This window comes from Schistocerca nitens, chromosome 2 (assembly GCF_023898315.1).
Source record: "Schistocerca nitens isolate TAMUIC-IGC-003100 chromosome 2, iqSchNite1.1, whole genome shotgun sequence".
Classification (NCBI taxonomy): Eukaryota; Metazoa; Arthropoda; class Insecta; order Orthoptera; family Acrididae; genus Schistocerca; species Schistocerca nitens.
The window spans coordinates 108512107-108537202 of NC_064615.1; positions in this window are offsets into that span (position 1 = coordinate 108512107).

Sequence of the window (25096 nt, forward strand, 5' to 3'; positions counted from 1 at the left end):
CAGCAAGATTCCTTTATAAATCCTATGCCTTAAACTAGTATGAGATTTGGCAGAATCAACAGAAAGCAATGTTCAACAAAAGTATGACAGTTATTCTATACAAACTCTCAAACCAAACAAAGGCGGTCAAACCATAAAACAGAGTACACATAATTGGGACATCAAACTGCAGCAATCATAGAGGAGCTACAATCATCAACCTCAATGGCAACTACATCAATAAAGGACTATGCCACCAGTTGTCACATAATGCATTGGGCAAGTAGTTTGTAGTCAAAACAATGCAATATGCTATTAATCATGTAATGGCATTCGTGATCGAACACTCAGAACTGTAAATGCCTATAATCTTCATCAACACTGTGCAGAGACGACAACTGCAAAGCAGCATCAACCACCACTGATTGACAGCAACATCGGAAAGCAAACCCAGCCTAAAGTTTAAAGTGTAAAGTGCATAAATAAAAAAGTGATGTGTGTGACAAATTCAATGTAATATTTTAAAGAGTGCAAAAGATAATCACGCCAGCAAGAAGTGGAGATGTCTGTAAATATTCAATCACACCTGTACCACTGTGAATTTGTACTTTATGTGTTTCATTTGTATTCTATAATTCGATCTGTAATTTCTTAAAGTATATTCATAAAAGTAACAAGTTTCATATTTTCTATTTCATGTGTAAATTTGCAAATGTCCATTTAGTCTAAAGATATGTTAATAAGAATTCGTGTATTGTAGATATTTTGCAAATGTGTTTTTAATGATAAATAATGTGAATGAATATAAAGTTTGTATTATGCAAAAAATATTAACTATTTTAAATATGATGACAATTCAATATTGATGTCGTATATATACATTGAGAATAGAGATAAGAGAAACAAAGGCTTCCTTAACTTCACTAATCTTTCACAATCATCAATATCATGAATGTTTGAGAATTGTTGAGTGCTTGAAGTTATTGTAAAGAGAGAATCTAAAGTGCGGATGAACCATTTTAATTGAAGTTCACCCAAAGTACTAGAGAAAAATGTTGTAAGATTAGTCAAATAACAGCTATAAAGGACTGTAAAGCCACATAATAACCATCTAAAAAGAGAATACTGTATAAAGCAATACATTTCAAATCAAAGTAGAATGATAAAACGATATTATCTAGCATAATATAGACAAGCATCTGGACAAGGATTAAAATTAACTAAATTTATAATGTTGCACTGCAATGAGCAATTCCTCAATCATTGATCACAGTGCACAAAATTAATTCAGAAGGGATGGCGTGTGTAAGGCATCCGGATTTCATTGACCTTACATGAGCTTCATCCATAATGATAGTATGATGTGGTACAAGATTCTCAGAAAATAATAACTATATTATCTCAACAAAAGGCAATTGCAGTTATCTCATATACCGAAAACTAACAAAACAGTATGCACCAATTTATGGACAGGTGCATGAATAAACAAGTTAAAGTGAAACACATTTTGGAGATGAACCAAGCAAGTGGTTAATGGCATTGGCAAACCCCACGTAACAAGAGAACAGTGAGCTTCAGCACAGAAAGAGATAGGGCCAGAACCAATACATTACTCCTTTTAATATACACTCCTGGAAATGGAAAAAAGAACACATTGACACCGGTGTGTCAGACCCACCATACTTGCTCCGGACACTGCGAGAGGGCTGTACAAGCAATGATCACACGCACGGCACAGCGGACAACACCAGGAACCGCGGTGTTGGCCGTCGAATGGCGCTAGCTGCGCAGCATTTGTGCACCGCCGCCGTCAGTGTCAGCCAGTTTGCCGTGGCATACGGAGCTCCATCGCAGTCTTTAACACTACTAGCATGCCGCGACAGCGTGGACGTGAACCGTATGTGCAGTTGACGGACTTTGAGCGAGGGCGTATAGTGGGCATGCGGGAGGCCGGGTGGACGTACCGCCGAATTGCTCAACACGTGGGGCGTGAGGTCTCCACAGTACATCGATGTTGTCGCCAGTGGTCGGCGGAAGGTGCACGTGCCCGTCGACCTGGGACCGGACCGCAGCGACGCACGGATGCACGCCAAGACCGTAGGATCCTACACAGTGCCGTAGGGGACCGCACCGCCACTTCCCAGCAAATTAGGGACACTGTTGCTCCGGGGGTATCGGCGAGGACCATTCGCAACCGTCTCCATGAAGCTGGGCTACGGTCCCGCACACCGTTAGGCTGTCTTCCGCTCACGCCCCAACATCGTGCAGCCCGCCTCCAGTGGTGTCGCGACAGGCGTGAATGGAGGGACGAATGGAGACGTGTCGTCTTCAGCGATGAGAGTCGCTTCTGCCTTGGTGCCAATGATGGTCGTATGCGTGTTTGGCGCCGTGCAGGTGAGCGCCACAATCAGGACTGCATACGACCGAGGCACACAGGGCCAACACCCGGCATCATGGTGTGGGGAGCGATCTCCTACACTGGCCGTACACCACTGGTGATCGTCGAGGGGACACTGAATAGTGCACGGTACATCCAAACCGTCATCGAACCCATCGTTCTACCATTCCTAGACCGGCAAGGGATCTTGCTGTTCCAACAGGACAATGCACGTCCGCATGTATCCCGTGCCACCCAACGTGCTCTAGAATGTGTAAGTCAACTACCCTGGCCAGCAAGATCTCCGGATATGTCCCCCATTGAGCATGTTTGGGACTGGATGAAGCGTCGTCTCACGCGGTCTGCACGTCCAGCACGAACGCTGGTCCAACTGAGGCGCCAGGTGGAAATGGCATGGCAAGCCGTTCCACAGGACTACATCCAGCATCTCTACGATCGTCTCCATGGGAGAATAGCAGCCTGCATTGCTGCGAAAGGTGGATATACACTGTACTAGTGCCGACATTGTGCATGCTCCGTTGCCTGTGTCTATGTGCCTGTGGTTCTGTCAATGTGATCATGTGATGTATCTGACCCCAGGAATGTGTCAATAAAGTTGAGACTGAGTGAATTCAGAGTAGGGAATTAGCGTTTCAGATCCAGCATGGAGACAATGCCGTTGCAGATGCTGCTTGGTAAAGTACCATCGCGCTCTAGGCCACAGTAAATATTGAGTCGAGATGAGGCTCACTCCAAATTGCGTCCACTTTGACCATTGAATATCAACAGCTAGGATACTAACCTACTGTCACATTGAGTACATGAGAATTTTTTTATTGGTTTCAAAAGTTAATTTATTCTCCATCAACTCAGTACATTGACCAGCTATGACTTGTACATGTAAATCAGCTAATGAAGATTTTAATCATTCTTTCCAGTGATAACAAATTTTTAATATGTAGAGAAAACGATTTTAATAATCATCAATTCAATATGTCCAAGAGTTAAATACTTTGTTATTGAGTGTCAAAAGTAATTGATCATATTATGTATCACTTGACACATGAAGGCACAGTTGATTAATTATATGTAGAATGAAAAACGGAATAGCGGTTTTGTGTTTCTAGAATAGACCCCAAACTTTCACTTTTGTTAATTCATACATTCTAGTTACCTGACAGCAGTATTTCTAATGAATTTTGGTACGATTTGAACCTGATATTAGCTGCCTTACAGGGCCAGGTTCATATTTATATGAAATGTCTGTTTAACACCCTGGGCTTGAGAAGACAGTTCAGATGTTTTGTCCATTTGTGCGCTAAGTGGTAAGCTAAGTTTGCACACATCAGTCCATTCGCAGTGCAGATAGAAAGTGTGGACATTCTCACACCAGGTGGAACCCAAATTACATAAATAGACTTCTGTCGTGCGCATAAAGACAGAGATGTTATGTGCAGACCAAAGAGTCCAACCAAAGCAATAAATTATTTTCTGTGAATGGTAAAAAGACGTTTTGGATGTAATATTGAACATTGTTCTGTCCCATTTTTCCAGATTTTTGGTCCGCATTTGTCTTGACGTTCCTGAAGACAGATATAAGTCTGTGGAAGCAGTAACCTCCTGATACTTATCACTGCGAATTTGTCATAGCGTTCGTCGATCGCTCAAGAAATTGTCATTTTTGTGCTAAAAGTGAAAAAGAGGGGTTTGCGTGAAGCTAGATTGACAGACTTTATGTGCAGCAGTTTAGGGGATAACAAGAAGCTAATATTACCTATTCATGACCTATTACCTATAAAACAGAAAATATAAACGCATCTACAGTACAATCAATAGATATTGCACTTAAAGAAATGAGAAACTACGAACCAAGTGCTGTAAATGAAGTGTTTGCCGAAATGTGGAAGTATGCTGGTAAAGCAACATAGACACCTTTACATATTATTTTACAAAAAAACTAGACAACAGAAAAATTCCCAGAAGAATGGACCACAGCTATAATTAACACACTTCATAAGAAAGGAGGCAAAAGTGAAACAGACAACTACATAAAAATCTCGCTCTTGGACTGTAACTACAAGATTTTCTCCAATATTTTACACAATATGATCAAAGAACAACTGGTCAAGGGACAGGGGGAATACCAAGGAGGCTTCAGACCTTGGAGAAGCGGATCTGAACAAATAATTGCTCTGAAATTAATTATTGCTTATTACTGTAAAACAAACAAGCCTCTCTCAATTGCATTTATACATTTTACGAAAGCACATGTTTCTGCCCATAGACCCTCACTTTTAAACATTTCGAACTCCACCCAAAATTTATTAAACTGATAGAACTTACCTTAACAAATACAAATTCGGAAATTAATTTCAGAATGGAACTTTCTAAATCATTCTCAGTAAAAACTGGTTTAAGGCAGGGAGACGGTCTGTCACCTCTTCTTTTTAATTGTACCTTTGAATACATAATGAGGGAATGGTACAAGGACAATTCAAAGTACATTTAGACTGGAAAACAAAAAAGATGACAAAGTTGAATTGTTTAGGATTTGCTGCTGACCTCTATCTTCTCGCCAACAACATTCAAGAAACCAAACAAAAATACAATCAATACAGGAAAGAGCCTTGAGTGTTGTTGTTGTTGTCTTCAGTCCTGTGACTGGTTTGATGCAGCTCTCCATGCTACTCTATCCTCTGCAAGCTTCTTCATCTCCCAGTACTTACTGCAACCTACATCCTTCTGAATCTGCTTAGTGTATTCATCTCTTGGTCTCCCTCTACGATTTTTACCCTCCACGTTCCCTTCAAATGCTAAGTATGTGATCCTTTGATGCCTCAGAACATGTCCTACCAACCGATCCCTTCTTCTTGTCAAGTTGTGCCACAAACTCCTCTTCTCCCCAATTCTATTCAATACCTCCTCATCAGTTATGTGATCTACCCATCTAATCTTCAGCGTTCTTCTGTAGCACCACATTTCAAAGGCTTCTATTCTCTTCCTGTCAAAACTATTTATAGTCCATGTTTCACTTCCATACATGGCTACACTCCACACTAATACTTACAGAAACGACTTCCTGACACTCAAATCTATACTCAATGTTAACAAATTTCTCTTCTTCAGAAACGCTTCCCTTCCCATTGCCAGTCTACATTTTATATCTTCTCTACTGCAACCATCATCAGTTATTTTGCTCCCCAAATAGCAAAACTCATTTACTACTTTAAGTGTCTTATTTCTTAATCTAATTCCCTCAGCATCGCCCAACTTAATTCGACAACATTCCATTATCCTCGTTTTGCTTTAGTTGATGTTCATCTTATATCCTCCCTTCAAGACACTGTCCATTCCATTCAACTGCTCTTCCAAGTCCTTTGCTGTCTCTGACAGAATTACAATGTCATCGGCATACCTCAACGTTTTTATTTCTTCTCCATGGACTTTAATACCTACTCCGAATTTTTCTTTTGTTTCCTTTACTGCTTGCTCAATATACATATTGAATAACATCGGGGCAAGGCTACAAACCTGTCTCACTCCCTTCCCAACCACTGCTGCCCTTTCATGCCCCTCGACTCTGATAACTGCCATCTGGTTTCTGTACAAATTGTATATAGCCTTTCGCTCCCTGTATTTTTCGCCTGCCACCTCTAGAATTTGAAAGAGAGTATTCCAGCCTTGAGTATTGGCCTTAAAATATCTTTTAAAAAAACAGAAGTAATACTAGCAGAACCGCCACTGGTAAAAAAAAACTGGAAGTGAAGAACAAGACATAAATTGTTGAAAATATTAAATACTTGAGAGAAACAATGAAACACAGCCTGATCGAGAAACCACCATGGTAGAGTAGAACAAACAAACTGATTACAACACATCATGTCATCAAGAACACAAACAAAAATGTCCCTCAACAGCCACAGAACTGAAACACTACGAAACAGTCACACAGCTGCAAATAACATATGCTAGGGAAGCTATATTTAAAACAACCTACACTGCAGCAATAGACAGATTACTAAAAACAGAAAGAAGGGTAGTCAGAACATGTATAAATAAAAAGTACCAGACAGCTGGAAATTGGAGAATAGCTTCAGACGAAACAGTTTACAAAGAAATAGAACCAGTGAGAAGTACAATGAATAAGAAACGGATCCCTTTCCTAGAAAATTTGATGGGGATAATATAACACTTGGTTCAAGAATCATGAAAGAAGGTTGTATACGTGGAAGAACCCTGGAGATACTAGAAGATATCAGATAGATTATATAATGGTAAGACAGAGATTTAGGAACCAGGTTTTAAATTGTAAGACATTTACAGGGGCAGATGTGGACTCTGACCACAATCTATTGGTTACGAACTGTAGATTAAAACTGAAGAAACTGCAAAAAGGTAGCAATTTGAGGAGATGGGACCTGGATAAACTGAAAGAACCAGAGGTTGTAGAGAGTTTCAGGAAGACCATAAAGGAACAGTTGACAAGAATGGGGGAAAGAAACACAGTAGAAGAAGAATTGATAGCTTTGAGGGATGAAGTGGTCAAGGCAGCACAGGATCAAGTAGGTAAAAAGACGAGGGCTAGTAGAAATCCTTGGGGGCCAGAAGAAATACTGAATTTAATTGATGAAAGGAGAAAATATAAAAATGCAGTAAATGAAACAGGCAAAAAGGAATACAAACGTCTCATAAATGAAATCGACAGGAAGCGCAAAAGGGCTAAGCAGGCATGGCTAGAGGACAAATGTAAGGATGTAGAGGCTTATCTCACTAGGGGTAAGATAGATACAGCCTACAGGAAAATTAAAGAGACTTTTGGAGAAAAGAGACCAACCTGTATGAATATCAAGAGCTCAGATGGAAACCCAGTTCTAAGCAAAGAAGGGAAAGCAGAAAGATGGAAGGAGTATATAGAGGGTCTATACAAGGACGATGTACTTGAGGAAAATATTATGGAAATGGAATAGGATGTAGATGAAGATGAAATGGAAGATACGATACTGCGTGAAGAGTTTGACAGAGCACTGAAAGACCTGAGTCGAAACAAGGCCCCGGGAGTAGACAACACTCCATTAGAACTACTGACAGCTTGGGAGAGCCATTCCTGATAAAACTCTACCATCTGGTGAACAAAATGTATGAGACAGGCGAAATACCCTCAGACTTCAAGAAGAATATAATAATTCAAATCCAAAAGAAAGCAGGCGTTGACAGATGTGAAAATTACTGAACTGTCAGTTTAATAAGTCACGGCTGAAAAATACTAACGCGAATTCTGTACAGACGAATGGAAAAACTTGTAGAAGCCGACCTGGGGGAAGATCAGTTTGGATTCCGTAGAAATATGGGAGAACACGTGAGGCAATACTTACCCTACGACTTATCTTAGAAGCTAGATAAAGAAAAGGCAAACCTACGTTTCTAGCATTTGTAGACTTGGAGAAAGCTTTTGACAATGTTGACTGGAATAATCTGTTTCAAATTCTGAAGGTGGCAGGGGTAAAATACAGGGAGCGAAAGGCTATTTACAATTTGTACAGAAACCAGATGGCAGTTATAAGAGACGAGGGGCATGAAAGGGAAGCAGTGGTTGGGAAGGGAGTGAGACAGGGTTCTAGCCTCTCCCCAATGTTATTCAATCTGTATATTGAGCAATCAGTAAAGGAAACAAAAGAAAAATTTGGAGTAGGTATTGAAGTCCATGGAGAAGAAATAAAAACGTTGAGGTTCGCCGATGACATTGTAATTCTGTCAGAGACAGCAAAGGACTTGGAAGAGCAGTTGAACGGAATGGACAGTGTCTTGAAGGGAGGATATAAGATGAACATCAACTAAAGCAAAACGAGGATAATGGAATGTTGTCGAATTAAGTCGGGCGATGCTGAGGGAATTAGATTAGGAAATGAGACACTTAAAGTAGTAAATGAGTTTTGCTATTTGGGGAGCAAAATAACTGATGATGGTCGCAGTAGAGTAGATATAAAATGTAGACTGGCAATGGGAAGGAAAGCGTTTCTGAAGAAGAGAAATTTGTTAACATTGAGTATAGATTTGAGTGTCAGGAAGTCGTTTCTGAAAGTATTCGTGTGGAGTGTAGCCATGTATGGAAGTGAAACATGGACTATAAATAGTTTTGACAGGAAGAGAATAGAAGCCTTTGAAATGTGGTGCTACAGAAGAATGCTGAAGATTAGATGGGTAGATCACGTAACTAACGAGGAAGTATTGAATAGAATTGGGGAGAAGAGGAGTTTGTGGCACAACTTGACAAGAAGAAGGGATCGGTTGGTAGGACATGTTCTGAGGCATCAAGGGATCACCAATTTAGGATTGGAGGGCAGCGTGGAGGGTAAAATTCGTAGAGGGAGACCAGGAGATGAATACACTAAACAGATTCAGAAGGATGTAGGTTGCAGTACGTATTGGGAGATGAAGAAGCTTGCACAGGATAGAGTAGCATGGAGAGCTGCATCAAACAAGTCTCAGGACTGAAGACCACAACAACAACAACAATATAAAACAGAATTACAGGAGAATAACTGAGGAGTTATGGAATAGTAAGAGTGGCATTAGATGGATTGGAGAGATCAAGGAGGACATGATGAATTACGGATTACGATGGAGGATCTGAAAGGCAAGACAAACGCGCTCAAGATACTTCAGAACAAGCATATCACACTACCAATAAAAATTAACATACAGGGAATGGGACGGATGATTTCGAATGAGGAGAGAAGAGCAGGAGAGAAGGGCACCATCTGGAAGAATGAAAAAGTGTTGGGCCAACGATAAATAGAATACCCTTATTCATGATATTGACTAAAGTGGTCCAAAGTAGGCCATTAAATAAAAACATAAGCAAATGGTATCTCATTTACAGTCTTACTCCTTTTTCATATAATTTGCTGAAGAAGGCTGGAAATCAGTAATGTTCATCCCAGATGCAATTCAGAGCGCCCAGCCTCCTAGAGGTCCTTCGGTAACAGTGCGTGGACTCCCACGAGGAGGTATAAGTATTTTGAAAGTTTCTCTTTCACATTTTTGCGAGTTTCATTTTGGTGCATATTTTGCACTTCGTGTAAATCTTTTTCGATTTATACAATTCACGTTGACACTTAACGAAATTTTAATTTCAAGCGTCTTCTCCCCCTTCGTCCAACCAAACATATAAAGCCTTTCCTTTGGCACTAAAAGCTGTTACTGTACATGTTTCTGAAGGTACACTATTTTTGTTTTCTACTTCAGTTAGCAGAATAATCATCATTCGAAAGAACAAATCACGGAATGGACCGAGCTTTTTCCTGTTTCCTCAGTTTTCAACAATATGTCGACATCATTCGAATGAATGTTCAACAGATTAACTAATAAGTAACATATGTGTAGAAGAAGTGGATCATTTCAACTGCATACTTCCATCTTCATATTCCATCTCTCATCTCTAAAATGGTGTACTACCTTTCCTTCTCGGCAGTTTATATGGTTTTCAAATGAAGGTCACTGCCGCATGTGTGTAGTGTAAGATAGGAAATTGGAGAGGTACACACCTGCGTTTTTTGATGTGCATAAACTTTGCCTCTCATGCTACTTCACTTGAAAAACACTGGTCTGATGTCGCCCGTAGGCAACGCGGCCATAGCGATTGGCTCCACTAGCCATTTCCAGTTGCATGACAGATCCAGAGCCAAGTCACTAAATTATTTCCTGCCGACCTCCGCTGGGTAGCTTACACCGCCTCGCTAGGCAGGAAGCTCTTTATTACAGAGACACACAGCTTGCATCGGCACCTTCGCGTTCTCGTCGATACGGTACGAGAACGTGTAAGTTCTACCACTGTAAAGACGGAAGATTCGCGACTCGGAATGTCAGAACTGTGCAGTATGTAGCGGCAGGAACACCGCCACAAAATCACGCACCACTAACACTTCAAACCATCGACTCTCGGAGAGAGATTTTAACCGTGGTCAACCCAATGGTAATGTATTGAACTAATTTTCTCCGAATCATACAGTTTGGGGGAAAGGCAGTGAGAATAATTACTTTTGGAAATCTTTTATCAGACAAAGCCTGTTATAACAATAAACTGTTTCGCTTAATAAAACGGCCGCCAGCCCAAATCGGGTACAGTGTCTACACAAAAGATAAAGAACAATTTTCGACACTGAATTAATAACTACTTCCATTTACTACGGTTACTTGGCAATAAATATTATTAATCCCACCTTCCGTTACTTATGGAATTTATCACTATACTTCAGTAATTATTTAAAGTAGACATACGTATGAAACAAGGATACAAAAAAATATTAAACTCATAGCTATCACTCATATGACCAAAGCTATTATCTAACACGACTAAATTTCATTTCCTTAGGACTGTTATTTGTTAACGTTTTACTAACACCAATATTTGTCTGGCTTTCTTTGACCTGCAGAAGCAACACGAACAATTACTGTTAAGATTGTTGCAGTTAAACAATTATGTTACTTTACTTTCAGGAATGCTATTGAAAACTTACCCTCATGGTCACGCAAAGCGGTGGCCCTTAAACTGATACGTGCAAACTATAGCATTTAATAACGATTTTCAGAATTTACTACCAAAACAGTACTCTTGCCAGTAATTTACTTTTATTCAAGCTTCAATAAACATCAGGATACTCGGAATAAATTCGTTTAGGTAAGGACCCTACGGAGGTAAATGAAACAGGAAAATTACGGTTAAACACAAACGTACATTTAACACTTATATTCCACTGATTGAAGATGGGTGGTTCACACTGTGATACACTTCTAAATAAAGTACTTTGCCTGTTACTGATGTCGAAGGTGGCGTGGGGCGGTGCTACATAGTAACATTGTACAGTTACGGCTCTTGATGTACATAGCTCTGTATTGCTCGTGGTGGCGACGATAAAATTGCAAATTTCTGAACTATTAATTAATTGGCGTACTGCGCCAATCATGTAGAACACGTCCGAGGCCAAAGACCCAGTCTTGCACGTAAATTCGGGGCTTGTAGTGCTTGACCAACGTAATGCGTGTTCACTACTTGCAGGGCAGCTACCGACTGTATCAGCCACTTGCGCGCCAGAATCTCACTCGCGCGCCCCACCACCTTTTCCATTCCACCACAGAACAGAGTTCCTTTCTACCTATGATCCCCACATCTTTAAATTTACACTTCTACTTACAAAAACCCTAAGTATGAACCATCTACAATTGCATGACAACATATACATACAAAATTGACCTAATTAATTACAGTTGTATTTGAAATATTACATAATTATTTACAAAATATTATTCCACCTACGTCAAAGAGGTTATTTTTAATAGATAAACTAACACTTAACAAAAGCTTACTCTCGGTATAGTATTTTCTTAATTTTTCAAAATTATTATGGGACAAAAAAAATTTAAAATATACATATTAATGGCAGTATTATATTTACAATAGCATTACACGCTCTTCAACTTCACTGTGTGATGGAAGCAGAACAGGGGTCAGAAGGGTCCACGGGGGGGGGGATACACATATAAAAAAAAGGTTGAGCATGATGTCGGTTCCGAGAGTTCCGGAACCTGTTCAGAAAAATGGAATAGAGATCAACATATACATTATTTCCACCCTTTTTATTGATCATGAAAACCACACACTGCATGTTGTACCATCAAACAGTGAGACCTTCAGAGGTGGTGGTCCAGATTTCTGCACACACCCGTACCATTGTTGCATGCTTGTCTTCGTCGTGGCATACTATACACAAGTTCATCAAGGTACTGTTGGTCCAGATTGTCCCACTCCTCAACAGCGAATCGGCGTAGATCTTTGACGGTGGTTGGTGGGTCATGTCGTCCATAAACCGCCCTTTTCAATCCATCCCAGGCATGTACGATAGAGTTTATGTCTGGAGAACATGTTGGCCACTCTAGTCGAGCGATGTCGTTATCCTGAAGGAAGTCATTCACAAGACTTGCACGATGGGGGCGCGAATTGTCCTCCATGAAGACGAATGCCTCGCCAATAAGCTGCCATTATGGTTGCATTATCGGTCCGAGGATGGCATTGACGTATCATACAGCCTTTACGGCGCCTTCCATGACCACCAGCGGCGTACGTCGGCCCCAAATAATGCCACCCCAAAACATCAGGGAACCGCCACCTTGCTCCACTCACTGGACAGTGTGTCTAAAGCGTTCAGCCTGACCGGGTTGCCTCCAAACATGTTTCCGATAATTGACTGGTTGAAGGCATATGCGACACTCATCGGTGAAGAAAACGTGATGCCAATGCTGAGCGGTCCATTCGGTATGTTGTTGGGCCCATCTGTAGCGCACTGCATGGTGTCATGGTTGCAAAGAGGGACCTCGCCATGGACGTCGGCAGTGGAGTAGCGCATCATGCAGCCTGTAGAGCACATTTTGAGTCGTAACACGACGTCTTAAGGCTGCACGAAAATCATTATTCAACATGGTAGCGTTGCTGTCAGTGTTCGTCCCAGCCATAATCCGTAGTTAGCCGTCATCCACTGCAGTAATAGCCCTAGTGCGGTCTGAGCGAAGCATGTCATCAACAGTTCCTGTCTCTCCTTCATGAACGGAACAACATCACTTTGGTTCACTTCCAGACGCCGGGACACTTCCCCCGTTGAGAGCCCTTCCTGGCACAAAGTAACAATGCGGACGAGATCGAACCGCGGTATTGACCGTCTAGGCACGGCTGAGCTACAGACAACAAGAGCCGTGTACCTCCTTCCTGGTGGAATGACTGGAACTGATCGGCTGTCGGACCCCCTCCGTCTAATAGGCCCGCTCATGCATGGTTGCTTAAATCTTTGGGCGGGTTAGTGACATCTCTGAACAGTCAAAAGGACTGTGTCTGTGATACAATATCCACAGTCAATGTCTACCTTCAGGAGTTCTGAGAACCGGGGTGATGCAAAACCTTTTTTGATGTGTTTATTTTACGTGCAGTTGTAGGCTACATAACACGATTCCAGCCTAGTTTTCCGGCCAGAGAGGCTTCGAAGAAATTCGCTGACACTTTGCAAGTTCCTGTAGAGAAGGTAGTCCGTATATGATGACCAGTAAAGTACTGAACACCGTGATAAACTCTACCGTGGGAAAATCTCAGACGTAATTTCAACCCAGTTTTATTTTGACTGGAGTAACAGTCACGGTACATTTCTTGAATGATGCTGCCGCCATTTCACTGTAATAGTTTTTTTATTGTTGCACGATTCTTATTTCGGTCTTAGGCCAATTTCAAGTACAAAAACTTATTTATCTGTTAAAAAACATCAGCCTGATATGAAATAAAAGTCCTTGTCAAAAAAGAATATTTGGTCATATAGACTTCTGGACCATTCGCCGTTCCTCGTTTTTATAGTTCAAATGGCTCTGAGCACTATGGGACTTAACTTCTGAGGTCATCAGTCCCCTAGAACTTAGAACTACTTAAACCTAACTAACCTAAGGACATCACACACATCCATGCCCGAGGCAGGATTCGAACCTGCGACAGTAGCGGTCGCGCGGTTCCAGACTGTAGCGCCTAGAACAGCTCGGCCACAACAGCCGGCCTCGTTTATATCCTCGGCAAAGTAGCCAGAAGATCGAGCGTGTTTGCTTCGCAGACAGAACTAACCATGATATCCGATGCATGAATTCGATTTCGTTTTATTCTGTTTATTCTATTTTTTGATACCAATCAACGCTTTAAGCGACTCTTCTTTCTGTGCTTTTCGTTTCCAAACAAACGTATAATATCATTACGTTGCTGTATTGAGTGTGACGTATCGCTGATGTAACATCTTTGTCTATACCTGCGGCTCCAGTGAAGGAAGACACTGCAGGACGGTATGAGAGTATAAAGCGCTTGCAAAACTGTGTAGCGTACATCTCTTGCCACTTGAGCAGCACGGACCCCTGAACATGCTCCTGTTTATACAGGGCCATTACAAATGATTGAAGCAATTTCATAAATTCACTGTAGCTCTATTCATTGACATATGGTCACGACACACTACAGATACGTAGAAAAACTCATAAAGTTTTGTTCGGCTGAAGCCGCACTTCAGGTTTCTGCCGCCAGAGCGCTCGAGAGCGCAGTGAGACAAAATGGCGACAGGAGCCGAGAAAGCGTATGTCGTGCTTGAAATGCACTCACATCAGTCAGTCATAACAGTGCAACGACACTTCAGGACGAAGTTCAACAAAGATCCACCAACTGCTAACTCCATTTGGCGATGGTATGCGCAGTTTAAAGCTTCTGGATGCCTCTGTAAGGGGAAATCAACGGGTCGGCCTGCAGTGAGCGAAGAAACGGTTGAACGCGTGCGGGCAAGTTTCACGCGTAGCCCGCGGAAGTCGACGAATAAAGCAAGCAGGGAGCTAAACGTACCACAGCCGACGGTTTGGAAAATCTTACGGAAAAGGTTAAAGCAGAAGCCTTACCGTTTACAGTTGCTACAAGCCCTGACACCCGATGACAAAGTCAAACGCTTTGAATTTTCGGCGCGGTTGCAACAGCTCATGGAAGAGGATGCGTTCAGTGCGAAACTTGTTTTCAGTGATGAAGCAACATTTTTTCTTAATGGTGAAGTGAACAGACACGATGTACGAATCTGGGCGGTAGAGAATCCTCACGCATTCGTGCAGCAAATTCGCAATTCACCAAAAGTTAACGTGTTTTGTGCAATCTCACAGTTTAAAGTTTACGGCCCCTTTTTCTTCTGCGATAAAAACGTTACAGGACACGTGTATCTGGACATGTTGGAAAATTGGCTCATGCCACAACTGAGACCGACAGCGCCGACTTCATCTTTCAACAGGATGGTGCTCCACCGCACTTCCATCATGAAGTTCGGCATTTCTTAAACAGGAGATTGGAAAACCGATGGATCGGTCGTGGTGGAAATCATGATCAGCAATTCATGTCATGGCCTCCACGCTCTCCCGACTTAACCCCATGCGATTTCTTTCTGTGGGGTAATGTGAAAGATTCAGTGTTTAAACCTCCTCTACCAAGAGACGTGCCAGAACTGCGAGCTCGCATCAACGATGCTTTCGAACTCATTGATGGGGACATGCTGCGCCGAGTGTGGGAGGAACTTGATTATCGGCTTGATGTCTGCCTAATCACTAAAGGGGCACATATCGAACATTTGTGAATGCCTAAAAAACTTTTTGAGTTTTTGTATGTGTGTGCAAAGCATTGTGAAAATATCTCAAATAATAAACTTATTGTAGAGCTGTGAAATCGTTTCAATCATTTGTAATAACCCTGTAAATCTGTCATTTAAATTCTGTTCCTGTTCCAGCTGCAAACATAATATAGAAAGAATGATTGTCTTTAAACTTCGATATTAACTCTATTTTCTTTGTTTTTTTCATTCCGGTCATTTCGCAATATGTCTGTGGGAGGAAGTAAAATGTTGCCCACATAACAATTCTCTGATGTTATTTAACAGTTGCTAGGGAGCTGTAGGTAATTTCATGGACATTTCTATAGTATTTGGATGTCATGAACGCTTAAAGCCTTTGTACTGATTCAAATTATAAGCCCGCAGCGTCATCAGAGATGCTGTATTGCGTGGGGCTTCATTGGACCATCTCTGCTTTTGTAAGAGGCGCGGGAGATGATGCGCACTGTTAACCGAGGCGTGAGGAGTCACAGAAGTCGGCAGTGGTGTGTCGTGACTTATAGTACGGCTTAGGCCGAGTGGTATGTTAGCACTTTTATATTCTGAGGATGTGGAACATGCTGATTTACTGAGGTGAAGAAAGAGTCTGAAGCATCTTGAGAAGAATACTTTGTTATGGTTATTTTGATGAGTAGTGGAAAAGTATCTATGGTAACTGATTTGAGATTCTACACTTTATTACGGTAGCTTGTAGTTACGCATTCTTCGTTCAGACATCCAGAGACTTGCGTATAGGGAATGATAAACAGCCACACACAGTTTTCGATTTGTACTTGGAGTAAGAATAACTGTTGAATACTTCATGTCATTTTTACGAGTTGCTTGTTTGAAATGATTAAAAAAAAATTGTTCAAATGGCTCGTAGTACTATGCGACTTAACTTCTGAGGTCATCAGTCGCCTAGAACTTAGAAGTAATTTAACCTAACTAACCTAAGGACATCACGCACATCCATGCCCGAGGCAGGATTCGAATCTGCGACCGTAACGGTCGCTCGGTTCCAGACTGTAGTGTCTAGAACCGCACGGCCACTTTCATTTGATGATATAGACTACTTACATTTGTCCACTCAAAAACTACAATTTTGTGTGTATGCGTGTGTGTGTCAATGTTTGTGAAGCAAAGAAAGACAGAATTTTTCAATGTAGAACTTTCGTAATCAGAAAACTAATTACATTTTATGCTACCAGTTATCCTAAATCATTGTTAGCATCCATAGCCCATGCCAAAATATGAGTTATCATTTTTACTTATTGACATTTGTTGTGAAGCAAGTATGCTTTGCCATTTTAAAAAAGAGAACATATTGCACCAGACGTATCTCAGTAGTTAGTTGTAGCTCAGCAAATGCGACGCGCTTTCAAGACAAGAGCAGTGTCACTGTCTTTCCACTACGCAACAGCTAAGCTACAATTAAATACTAAAAAAAGGGAACACTGAGTTTTTCCAGGACCCATTTATCAGTTTTACAGTTCAATGATTCACGGTGCTGAATTCAGACAATATTACAACAATATGGGAAATGTTAGTCCGCCTTGATGCAAAACACTTCTTATTATACTTATTTATTCCCCAAACTAATTTCGGGGAGAAATATCGCCTTCATCGACGAGTTCTTTAAATCTAAAACACGCAGAAAATAGCATAGTTGTAAAACACTGTAGCACGTTATTACGTTTGTATTGTTTGTTTTTTAAATACCGTTTTCTGTGGATATCTTCATATTACCTTATTACTGAACGTTACAGCATGCTTTTAAGAATTGTTGTCGCTGTTTACGGCATATTTTCAGTACTTTTCCTGTTGACGTTTTTCTAGGCATACATCATGCCATTTGCAACTATGTGAGCAGCTGTTAGTAAACATATACTGAAACGTGAACTTACGTATGTCAGCATTATACAATTGGGTTTGCTGTAGTGTTATGGATCCGGTTTTGGTGTGTACTAGGCTGTTGCTTAGTCCGCCGTGTACTCACGTTCGTTCGGCATCTTGCATATAATTTAATACACAGAAAAAAAAACTTTCGCACTTCGTTTATGATCAAAAACATTACGCTATCTTGCTGTTCGCGTGTGTCACGAGAAATGTATCGAATGTTGCGAGAAGGCTATGAAAATTTTTTGCGATAGTTCTAACGACTTCTGCTCCTGATTTATGTCTCTGTGTGTGATGGGGGAGTGGTTCTTTTGTGTGTATGTGCTTTCTGTTCTGTGTCCTGGGTCAGTTCTGTCAGAGTGGTAAGGAGGGTGTTGTTGCAGAGAGTTGTGATTTCGTTTATTACGTTTCTCTCCTCCGCTATAGCCTTCTGCATGTAGTAATTTTCTTCTATCTTTAGTTGTCGGTATAAACTGTTGCTCTGTTTCAGGATGTGCAGATCGCTTTCAATATTAGTTGGGTTATAGTTTTCGTTCTTTAGGTGTTCTGCGAAAGTTGAATGTTTGCTGTCACTCTTTAGAGCTCTTGTGCGGCTGTATGCCTCATACGGAAATATCTGCTTGTGTTTCCTATGCACTGGGCCTGACATGAGTTACATGTGAGTTGGTGTATTCCAGCATTGCTGAATTTGTCTGTGGTTCTTTTGTCTGGTCGTAGCCTTTTTTGAACTGTGTTGTTTGTTCTGAATGTTACTGGGAATCCTTGCTTTTTCAAGATGTTTTCACTTCTATGTGATATTTTATTATAGCACGGTGTACCATCTGTCTCTTTTTTCTAATGTCGTGTGGTCTGCTGTGCTGTCTGCGTGTTGTGTCTCTGGGTTTTCTTATGATTTGGTTCTGCTCTTGAATGGGTGGCCGCTATTCTTATGTTTCATTTTTACCTTGTTGTTAAGGTTGTTTATTATGTCTGTTTTGAAGTCGGTTTCAACAGCATTATATTACTCATGCTCATAAATTAAGGATAATTGCAGAATGTGGTGTCACACAACGTGGCACTACACAAAACTGGTGCTAAAAGCATAGGCACATACGGAACACACACGACACAGATCTGTAAATCCACGGTATTGGTGATAAGTGGAGAAAACCGTCCCGAAACACATGTGCTACAAAACGCCTGTTTCCTGCGCATGTACCCTGGCATCAATATGGGATATGATCACCATGCACACGTACGCAGGCCGCACAACGGGTTGGCATACTCTGGATCAGGTGGTCGAGTAGATAGATGCTGGGGTGTAGCGTCCCATTCTTGCACCAGTGCCAGTCTGAGCTCCTGAATTGTCGTAGGGGTTTGAAGACGTGCAGCGATACGTCGACCGAGAGCATCCCAGATGTGCCCGATGGGGTTTTGTGCCAGTCTGAGCTCCTGAATTGTCGTAGGGGTTTGAAGACGTGCAGCGATACGTCGACCGAGAGCATCCCAGATGTGCCCGATGGGGTTTATGTCTGGAGAACAGGCAGGCCACTGCATTCACCTGATATCTTCTGTCTCAAGGTACTCCTCCACGATGGCAGCTCGGTGGGGCCGTGCGTTATCATCCATCAGGAGGAAGGTGGGACCCACTGTACCCCTGAAAAGGCGGACATATTGGGGGAAAATGACGTCCCGATACACGTGACCTGTTACAGTTCCTCTGCCAAAGACATGCAGGGGTGTACATGCACCAATCATACTCCCACCCCACACCATCAAACCACGACCTCGATACAGGTCCCTTTCAAGGACATTAAGGGGTTGTTATCTGGTTCCTGCTTCACGTCAGATGAAAACCCGATGAGAGTCACTGTTCAGACTATACCTGGACTCGTCTGTGAACATAACCTGGGACCACTGTTCCAATGACCATGCATTGTGTTCTTGACACCAGGCTTTACGGGCTCTCCTGTGGTCAGTGGAATGCACCTTGCAGATCTCCGGGCAAATAAACCATGTCTGTTCAGTCGTCTGTAGACGTGTGTCTAGAGACAACTGTTCCAGTGGCTGTGGTAAGGTCCCGTGCAAGGCTACCTGCTACATCACTGTGTGTGCTCTGCGAGTGTAATGGCGCGAGTGGCAACTTTTACGCAAATAAAAAAAAAAACACAAGAGTATATCTCTCCCATTTCCTGTATTATACTACAAACACACGGCAGTGACATTTATTTGAAAACCAAATACACTGCACCAGTGAGTTATACAGTTTTAAAACTAGGTCAGTTGGAGTAGTTTTCACAATTATATAGGTTGGAACGTACAGCTTCCCATTTGAAACTTAGCATATGTAGAATTCCTTAATTACCCACTGTTTCTATGAGAATGTAAAAGATTTGTGATGTGTTTAAACTATTAAATAAATCTCAATTCATGCTAAAAGCGCACTTTTAACGTCAGTGCAACAGCTGAATATGTTTCTTTATGTAAATAGATAGTTGCTTCTTCATGTCTGACGGTAGTGATTGTAAAGCGTAGCAGACAATTGTTTGAATACATAAAACCAATGGGCCTTGCATTTTATACATTGCACAGCACCTGAATGGCGTTGAAGCTTGTCTTTTAACGTTATAGAGATATACGTTACATTATTCTTATACTGTGGAGTCACAAGTATGCTCTTGTGCTGCTCCACACAACACGTTACACGGTGGTGACCTTCCACTATCTTTGGTGCGTCATGTCTGGTTATGACATCATAGTGTTGTCCATACTGATAAATATAGTATCTGGCATCCATGCAGGCCGCACTCACATGCCACAGACAACAGGAGGAAGTCCCATATCACGTTTTTGGATTTCCTGCCATTTATGTATCACCCAATTGGCCTACAAGAATAGGGAGAAGAGGTGAAGAGAGGGTATCACCTTGAAAGTGGCAGAGGGGGGGGGGAGGGGGCAGGGTGTCATACACCATTATGCCTGTATGCTCCAGAAATAAAAGCAGGTTGTGAGAACAGACTGGGATGGGGAGCGGTGGCAGGGGGGGGGGGGGGGGACCTGTAAAGTGACGTGCAGAGGAGGGGTGCCATAAATCGTCCTGGATCCTGGATCCTGAAGACGCCAGAACGAATATTCTACCGCCGGATTAAAACTGTCTGCCAGACCAGGACTCGAACGTGTGACCTTTCCCTTACGTAGCAAATGCTCGGACAACTGAGCTATCAGAGCACGACAGACAACCTGTATAGTTACATATCAGCTCACTGCTGTAGAGTGAAAATTCATTCTGGAAACACTCTCCCTGGCTGTGGCTAAGCCATGTCTCCGCTATATACTTTCTTCCAGGAGTGGTAGTCCCCTATGTTACAGATGAGAACTTTATGATGTTGGGAAAGCAAGAAATGACTTATTGACGGAAGTAAAGCTGTGATGACAAGTTCTGAGTTGTGCTCGGGTATCTCACTTAGTAGAGTGCTTGGCTGTGAAAAGCAAAGGTTACAGTTTCCAGTCTTGGTCCGGCACACAGTTTTAATCTGACAGGAAGTTTCCTATCAGGGCATGCTCTGCTGCGGAGAGTAAATTCATTCTGATATCCTTTGCCCCCTACTAACATATTCAACTACGCGGAGAGTAAATTCATTCTGAAATCCTTTGTCCCCTACTAAAATATTCAACTATTAATGGGAGACAGGTTAAATGGGCGAGTATGATCAGCAAAAGGAGTGTTCTGCGAATAACACGCAATTCATACCTTCTGCATTTCCCTACATCAATATCTTTCTGGACATCTCTATTTAATTTTTCCGTTCGTTTCCTAATTCACTTCAACTGTTCGTTGGGTAGTTCTTTTCAATGAGCTATGACTGATTTCCTTTGTCATCATTTTCTGGGGAAATCACTACCTGCGATTCTGATTGTTGTTATCACCAAATCAAACGTGAAGAAATAATAAACGACTACTTGACAGATATTCATCGATATGACTCCACATTATAACCTCAATATCTTCGATTAAGAAGTAACTACAAGTTAAATAACATCGTTAAAGTTTCACACACGAAAACAGCCTCTTACATCTTTATTCTTACAGGAGTAGACGATCACAGATATTAAATTCTCAATATAGAGAACTCATAATTTAGGGTGAGCCATGGCAATCTGCTAAATAAGAAAATACCTCGACGATAGTCTTCCAGGTTCCTTATTAGGAGTGAGTTCTGGGATAAATTCTAAACCTCGTCAGAGCATCATGTAAAGTGACATTAAACAAATTATCTACTGTGCTCCGTCGTGAGGTCTTAAGTACGGCAAAAAAAATTGTTCAAATGGCTTTGAGCACTATGGGACTTAACATCTATGGTCACCAGTCCCCTAGAACTACTTAAACCTTACTAACCTAAGGACAGCACGAGGCAGAGAAAATTACTGACCCCGCCGGGAATCGAACCCGGGAACCCGGGCGGAGGAAGCGAGAACGCTACCGCACGACCGCGAGCTGAAGTACGGCAGTCCCTCTGCTTTTCTCAATGAGAGTATGTTGTATGTGTACATGGAGTCTCATCCTCTCTACCAGTCCCACGATCAAATGGTTCAAAGAGCTCTGAGCACTATGGGACTTAGGTCATCAGCCCCCTATAACTTAGAACTACTTAAATCTAACTAATCTAAGGACATCACACACATCCATGCCCGAGGCAGGATTCGAACCTACGACCGTAGCAGCCGCGCGGTTCCGGACTGAAGCGCCTATAACCGCTCGGCCACCACGGCCGGCTCCCACGATCGGCTCCCACGATCAGCAAGCACAGACGACACATTACACATTTAAGACATTGTCGTTCTACACTACTGTTTGAAAAAAAGTGAAACACTCAGAAGCAATGGTCTGCACAAGGCCAAGGCCACGGTAAGAGGATGTGTAGAACAACATAACCATAGTAACAGACCTAAAGGGCAGAGAGGTGCAATGCAAGGAGGCCCTACAACACCCTCTTTTGTGTGACCGGAGAGGTGAGTGTTACGCAACGCTCAGTCGGTGCGGAGCAGTCATATGAAGTGGAGACGCGTAACCAAGTGCCACTCCGCCGTGCCGACGTCACAGGGTGGAATACAGGCAAGCGAGTACGTTCTAACGGGGCAGAATGGATGGTCTACGGGAGATGGGTCTGCCGTTCCGGAACACTGTGGCTTGTACAGGCACGCTGCTTCAACAGTGAGGCATATGTGGAGCCAGTGGGGAGAAGAGGGCCGTACACAGCGCCGACCTTGTACTGGACGACACAATGTGACTATAACGCCAGATGACCACTATCTTGTCCACTAGGCCGCAACGGAGAGAACAACTTCGTCCACAATGTTGGCGTGATGTTGCAGCACTGAAAAGATATGGACACGTCTGCGTCGATGCTTCGACGCCGCCTTCTGCGGGTTGGACTGGTGACACGCGTGCCATTCCGTCGGCTTGCAATGGGCACGTGAACGCCTACACAGGCGTGCTAGGGGGTAAAATCTAGTCTTTTCGAACAAGTTCTGCTTCAAATTATCCTACAGTTATGACCGCGTACGCATTCGACGCCGGCAGGCATGGTGAACGCAATCGAGCAGACTGTATTGTTGAGCGGGATATCAGGCAAACAGCAAGTGTCATTGTTTGCCATGGAATTGCCTATAACTCGTGATCTCGCCTCCCAAGTCTTCAGAGCAATCCGAACAGCTACCGCTCCATCAGGGAGGCTTTACAGCCCGAGGCACTGCCCCTCCTGCAGGCCATTCCACATGCCATATTTCAGCAGAACAACGCGCAGCTGCCTATGGCGAGGAATGTGTGAGCTTTCTTCGAAGAACGACAGCTACTACTGCTTCCCTGGCCTGCCCCTTCGCCGGACATATCGCCCACCGAACATGTCTGGGATATGGTCGGTCGGCAGCTTGTTTGTTCAGGTCCTTCTGCTGCCGCAGTTTACACTTTGTGAACAGGCCCAACAATCGCGTAGCAGAGTATTCCCCAGCAGCATATTCAGGTGCTCTTTGATTCCATGCCACGACATTTAGCAGCTTTGACTCACACTTGCTGACGCTACTCTGTACTGAATATCCACAGTCATAGCGCATCTACAGGTCTGTAATGCTAATCATTTGTGTAGTATCATGTCCCTAACCTGTGGAATAAATTTCATTATGATCATATCTCTCGGTCTTAGTGTTCCACTTTTTCCAAACAGTAGTGTACTTCTGTCAGACCAGACACGAAATTAGCCGAAACAGCCGCCGGTTGAAAGGCTTGCACTAGATGCAATATGGCGAGAATGTGACCCGCCAGGAAATCCAAGAGCAGTGAAGATAGAAGGAAATGTACTCACAGAGCTATTGCTGCTCGTGCGTTAGTGGTTTCGGGGGCGGTTACGCCCCAACCAGCGACGTAGCATCGACGGCCGGTGGGGAGATCGTACTCAGTGTCCACACCGCCCGCTGGCAAACTGACCGGCTGTATCTGCTCCTTGTAGGGCAGTGGCCTCGTAATGCGCACCAACGCCAAGTCTGGATACCCCTGTGTCACTGTCAAGTTGGGGTGTACTACCATATGACTCACATTGCGTAACTCCTGCAGATCAGAACACATAACCAGAGTTTTAATAGTTACATTACAAGTACGAGCCTGCCAAAAACAGGCCATTAATCTAGGAACAATCAAAACACAATAAGGGCAGTAAGATACGTCACACTACTGTTCCATACTCTCATCAAAACGTCTTGAAAAATCAAGGCTTAGTCATTGTTATAAAGGTGATAAGCGATGGACTGTAAAATCCTAGAGGGAAGGAAAGGCGCGACAGATGTAAGCAAGTTATAAATTATGTAGGTAGCAATTCTTAAACAGAGATGAAGAGATTTGCACAGGATATGCTAACATTAGAGCTTCATTAAACTAGACAGCACACAAAAGTTATTGTTGTTGTGGTCTTCAGTCACGAGACTTGTTTGATGCAGCTCTCCATGCTACTCTATCCTGTGCAAGCTTCTTCATCTCCCAGTACCTACTACAACCTAATTCCTTCTGAATGTGTTTAGTGTATTCATCTCTTGGTCTCCCTCTACAATTTTTACCCTCCACGCTGCCCTACAATGCTAAATTTGTGATCCCTTGATGCCTCAGAACATGTCCTACCAATCGGTCCCTTCTTCTTGTCAAGTTGTGCCACAGACTCCTCTTCTCCCCAATTCTGTTCAATAGCTCCTCATTAGTTATGTGATCTACTCATCTAATCTTCAACATTCTTCTGTACCACCGCATTTCGAAAGCTTATATTCTCATATTGTCCAAACTCTTTATCGTCCATGTTTTACTTCCATACATGGCTACACTCCATACAAATACTTTCAGAAACGAGTTCCTGACACTTAAATCTATACTCGATGTTAAAAAATTGAGGGCTCACCGGTTCTTCGGCGACGTGAGACACGATACTTGGGAATCATCAATGACGGAAGGTGGAACTTCGAGAAACACATTGACACCATAACCCAGAAAGCCCTTCAACCACTAAACAATCTCATCTCCATCGGACACAAAAGATTTCATCTTCCCCCTCATCTCATAAAATTATATCATAACAGTATTCTAACATCAATAGTGGGTTACAGCTTGGGAGTCTGGGCGCACAGGCTCACGAGGGATGTG